Consider the following 6,167-nt stretch of genomic DNA (forward strand, 5'->3'; position numbering starts at 1 on the left):
TTTATTTTTCATTCAAAGTTAGGTTAAAATACAGATAAGGTAAAAAACTCCTATCTTTCCTTTCTTTCTCATATGGGTTTGCTATCGGCACGACGACACCGGAATCGGAACAGATTAAAGTGATCGGCATCTAACAGGTAAAAAACTTTATTCATTCTTCTTTTATAAAAAGTAACAAATTAAAGTGATTGCTTGATTTGTGTTTTTGAGATTTTTAGGGTTCTTCTTTCTTGATGTGTTAAAATAATCTATATGAGGTTTATTAAGCCAATTCATAAAACTGTAATTTACAAATATAGTTATACACTGTAATAAGGTTTATTTAATCATTGTTGCTGCTAATTTCTAATAGTGAAGTTACCGGTATTTGAAAACGGATTAAAGTTGATTAATTAAGTTTATTAATTTTTTTCTCTTTTAATTTTTATGTTCTCTAATTGATTTTTGGATCTAATATGATTTATAGGAAGAGTAAAGATGAATAATAGGAAAATTGATTCTTTTTTCAAAAGGAAAGCATGTGAAATTGAAAGAGAAGAGAGAGATGAAGAAATTATAATCCCGACATCTGAATCTAAAACAGTTCTTGAGAATCCAACAATTGAAGAGCATCATGGTTTTGAAAATTCTTTGGAACGCGATCCTGGAAAGCGTCATTCGATTTGGCAATATCCACCAAATCAAGTGGATGCAATACGAATAGCTTATCTAAAATGGGGTCCATATCAAATTCATTTAGAAAACTATCCTTTGTCCGGTAACGAGGATCATCCGAGAAGGTTTCAACATACTTGGTTTAGCATATTTCCATCATGGTTAGAATATTCACCATCTGAAGATGTCGTATATTGCTTACCATGTTATCTTTTTAGCAAAAAACTAAGTGGACGTCCCGGATCACTTGTCTTTATTTCTATGGGTTTTAGAAATTGGAAGAAAGTTAGGAATGGAAAACATTGCTCCTTTCTTAAACACATAGGGAGGGATCCTTGCTCACCACACAACAATGCAATGAAAGCTTGTCAAGACTTGTTGAATCAAGATGGTCATATTAGAAATGTTATTCAAGTGCAAAGTTCAAGTCAAAGAATGAATAATCGGTTACGACTCAAGACTTCAATTGACACTGTTCGTTGGTTAACACTACAAGCTTGTGCTTTTAGGGGTCACGACGAAAGTAGCAAATCAAGAAATCAAGGTAACTTTCTTGAGTTATTGAAACTTTTAGCATCCTACAATGATGAAGTTCCAAAAGTTGTGTTGGAAAATACTCCACAAAATTGCAAGTATACTTCACATCAAATTCAAAAAGAGCTCTTGCAAATTCTTTCTAGTAGGGTGAAAAAGAGTATTCGTGAGGAAATTGGTGATTCCAAATTTTGTATCGTTGTTGATGAAGCTCGTGATGAGTCAAAAAAGGAACAAATGGCTTGTATTAAGATTTGTTGATAAAGTTGGTTTAATACAAGAGAGATTTTTTGATGTGGCACATGTTAAAGACACCACATCTTTAACTCTTAAGGAAGCAATATGTGATATACTTTCTCGACATAACCTTGATGTTTCTAACATTCGTGGCCAAGGGTATGATGGTGCTAGCAATATGAGAGGAGAATGGAATGGTTTACAAGCCCTCTTTATGAAGGATTGTCCTTATGCATACTATGTTCATTCTTTTGCTCATCAATTGCAACTTGCATTAGTTACATCATCAAGAGAAGTCAAACCTGTTCATAAATTTTTTGAGAAGCTGATCTTTGTTGTGAATGTTGTTTGTTCTTCTACAAAGCGTCATGATGAGTTACAAGCTGCCCAATTAGAAGAAATTGCTTATTTGTTAGAGATTGATGAGATTGTAACTGGTAAAGGTGCAAATCAAGTTGGTACATTGAAACGAGCTGGAGATACTCGTTGGGGATCACATTACGATTCAATTTCTAGCTTGATAAACATGTATGAAGCAACTTGTTTAGTTTTTAAAAAAATTGCAAAAGATAGAGGGAGTTATGCTACACGTGGGGATGCAAATAGTTGTTACAATTACTTGAAGGCATTTGATTTTATATTTATTTTGAAATTGATGAAAGAAATCATGGGAATAACAGATATGCTTTGTCAAGCCTTACAAAAAAATAATCAAGATGTAGTTAATGTTATGAACTTGGTTCGTTCAACAAAACATCTTATTCAAGGTTTGAGAGAAAATGGTTGGGATATATTGTTTACTAAAGTGGTATCTTTTTGTGAAAAACATGGTATTTAGGTTCCTGATCTTAATGATGTTCATTCAACAACAAGATTTGGACGCTCCCGTCTTGAAGAGAATCAAGTCACAATTCAACATTACTTTAAAGTTGAAATCTTTTTCACTACCATTGACAAACAGTTACAAGAGTTGAATAGCAGATTCAGTGAGCAGGCAATGGATTTGTTAACTCTTTCTTGTTCTTTATCTCCTAAGGATGGATATAAAGCTTTTAGCATTTATACTATTTGTTCTTTAGTTGAAAAATATTATCCTATGGATTTTAGTGATCAAGAGAAGAATAATTTGCAATTTCAACTCCAACATTTTCTATTTGTTGCTCGCCAAGCATCAAACTTGAATAATTTATCAACTATTCAAGAACTATGTTCATGTTTGGTTGCATCTGGACAGACTGAAACTTACTTCTTGATTGATAGACTATTTCGTCTTATCATGACTCTTCCCGTTTCTACGGCCACAACTGAGAGGTCTTTTTCAGCAATGAAAATTATTAAGACTAAGTTGAGAAACAAGATGGATGATGGGTTTCTTGGAGATAGCATGACAGTATATATTAAAAGAGAGATTAGTGCAAGCATTAGTTCAGAGTTAATTATTGACGATTTCAAGTCACTCAGAATGCGTAAAGCATTACTTTAAGGTAGTTTTAAGTCATGTAATTTAATTTTTTAGTAATTAACTTTGTATTTATTTTAACTTTAATGTTTTATTTAAAATATTATTTACATTTTATTTATAATCTTTATTTTACGTTAGCGGCCATCCCAATTTTTTTTATCTGGCTCCACCACTGCCAACATGGTTGTTAAGTAGTTGATGAATTAGTTTAATTGGTTAGCAATGTGAATCATATTTAGGATATTTAAATGATGCTTAAATTTGTCAAATTTTGTTAGAGTTAATTGGACTGCAATGTTAAAATAGTTTGAAATGTAGCTCTGTTAGAAAAATCAAGCATGATGTTAATGCTAGTTGTAGTAAATTAGCTAAAGTTTGGGTTCAATTAGTGAGGTGAACTTGGCTAATATTAATTATAGTGTAATTGTTAGAAAGATATGAATGTATGGTTAATTTGGAAACGATTATGCAACTCTATTTTGCATGTTATGGTTTTGGTGAGGCAAGTTTGGATTGGCTTATTGCATGGTTTGAAAACAAACATTACTACGACATGAAAAGTTGGCAAGGCATGAAGGATGGAAATGGATGGAAAAAATATTATTTAACCTTGCTTCATGTAGCTTTGTAATAGGAAATTAGTTTGTAAACTTGAATGGAAATAAATCATAGATTGGGGTGTAATGAAAAGTCAATGAATTATAATTATATGAAGTTGTATAGACATGAACTCACCTTTTGGTAATCAAAATTCCTTATTAATTCCCAATGCAAATCACATGGATGAAAGCTAGTAATGAATGAATGTTATGAAGATTGAAATTATGTAATTCAAGACATTAAAAAGTGTGTTGACTTTGGTCAAAGTTGAACAAAAAGTTAACTGTTGACCAAAGTCAACTTTGGTCAAAGATGCTAATTTTCTAATGAGTGAATCTTGTATCATGCTTTCATTTCAAATTATGACTTTCCCACCAAAAATCCAATTTAAATATTCTTGAAGGAAACATAAATGCTTTAATGGATTCAAACCAATGCCCAATGAACCCTATAAAGCATGAAACCAAAAACAAATGGATGAATGCAATAGATCATCAACTTGAATAAAATCACGAATAACATGACTTTGGACCAAATGAATACATAAGCTTAAACCATAATCCACAACCGATTGATCTCAAAAGAAAAAGGCATGATGCACCATGATCCATGAACTAGGGTTTCAAGTGCAAGGTCAACATCCAAACCTTAATGTCAAGACATCATAACCAAGGCCTCATGACTCGACCGTAATGCAAACCACATATTCAAGGATCACAAACAAATCAAGGAGGTCATGCAACCAAGAAGTCCACAGATGACACGAGCCAAGGGAAAATGGATTTAGGTATGGTTAAGACACCATGATACAATTCCATACCAAGGCTTCAAACACCAAGCTTTAGGGTTTCAAACCTTGGTCCAATTGAGTGCCACATCATAATCCCTAGGGTTTGATTCTCAATAAAAACTCAAACTTTTGTTAGGTATAAATAGCCACAAACTTTGAATCTGTGATGTATGTTTAAGATGAATGCATGATGCATATGTACATAGCATGAATGTGTGCAGATGAACCACAATCCAAAAGTCAGATGAAAATTGAAAAAAAGAAGGGAAAATTTGGGGGTACGACACACATGATAAACCATATATCATTTCTAGAATTCTTAAGATGAAGTTTGATAAACTACTTGATGACTTAACAAAAAATGGCATTTTGGGGAAAGTCCTTGCATGTAAGTTTTTTATATGCTTCCTTACTTTTCTTACTTCTATCCGATTTCATTATAATATTTGTCGCATCTCGAAAAATACGATTCCTCGCGATGGTCGCGGAAAAAATTAGTTCGAACAGAGTCGCCACCGAACTTTATTTATTCCAATGAAGGAATAGGAAAATATCGATAAAACCTTTGAAAAATAGAATAATGGTCGTCGCAACCATATTCAGGTTCGGGAGTCGATTACACAAGAGGAATGTATTAGCACCCCTCACGTCCATTATACTCAACAGGAACCTTTTAGTTTAATTTGTGATTTGAATGTTTGTTAATGTTATTTGTTTTCTTCGAGTATAAAAATATTGAAAAGAGATGGATGGTAACCTCAGAAAGGGGGAAAAGGGAGGTTTTTTTATTAGTGTGCTCGCCAATATCTCGCAATCTCGTGCCTACGTATCCTTATAGTGCAATAAGGAAATCAAAGCATTCATAGTTCCGGGAACTACGGTTGGTTGGTGTCTTTTAATGAACAACTGTTTAGATCGTATTCTAAAGGCTAAACATTGGCTTGTCTACTCTCGGCAGAGACTTAAGCACTAGTTTGTTATGCGTGTTAGAAGGGATTAAACAATGTTTTTTCTAAAAAGGTTTTTGATCGCACGGGGGCGAGAAAAAGGGGTTTGATAGGTTGAATGTGTTTTAACGAACAAGTGCTTAGATCGAATTCTAACGGTTAAACATTGGCTTGCATGCTCGCGGAGGAGACTTACACGCTAGTTTGTATATGTATTAGAAATGATTAAGAAATGTTCTTTTGAAGAGAGGTTGGTTGATTAAAGTTTGTTAGGGTTGAACATGCGTATAGATCACATTCTAAAGGTAAAACATGGCTTGCTTACTCGCGACGGAGGCTTAAGCGCAAGTTTGTACGTGTTAGAAAGGATTAAACAATGTTCTTTTTGAAAAGAGTTTCGATCGCACGGAGGCGAGAAATTAGGTTTAATGTGTTTGGTATTTTGAAGAAGAACGACAAAAGATATAGCAATATGGTGCACACCAATCTTCAATCTTTCGATGAATAACAAGGTGAACGCCTCCTATTTCCTTTTTTGTTCAAAATAGTATTGAAAACTGTATGCGGAAATCAAATATGCGCGGTAGTGAGGCGAGTGCCTCCCACTTGCTTATTCAAGGAATAGTGAGGCGTGCGCCACTTATTCCTTTATCCAAGTTTACTTATAGTGTTTTAATCGGAAGACGAAAACTTGAGCAATATGGCGAGCGTCAATCATTCAAATATTCGAGAGATAGTGAAGCGACCGCCTCCCATTCTCTTTTTCATCCAATATTTTAAATTGTAAAAGAAAGTTCTTAGAAGTTATATTGATTTGAAAATGATTTGAATTTGCACGGTTGGTCGGATTTGGATAGAAATACTTGGTGTATCAATCATCTAATCGATTTAATTATAATCGAGTAGGTCTCATTGTAAGAAAGCCCAAGAGTAAGATATGTGA

This window comes from Lathyrus oleraceus, chromosome 4, assembly GCF_024323335.1.
Source record: "Lathyrus oleraceus cultivar Zhongwan6 chromosome 4, CAAS_Psat_ZW6_1.0, whole genome shotgun sequence".
NCBI classification, from domain to species: domain Eukaryota; kingdom Viridiplantae; phylum Streptophyta; class Magnoliopsida; order Fabales; family Fabaceae; genus Lathyrus; species Lathyrus oleraceus.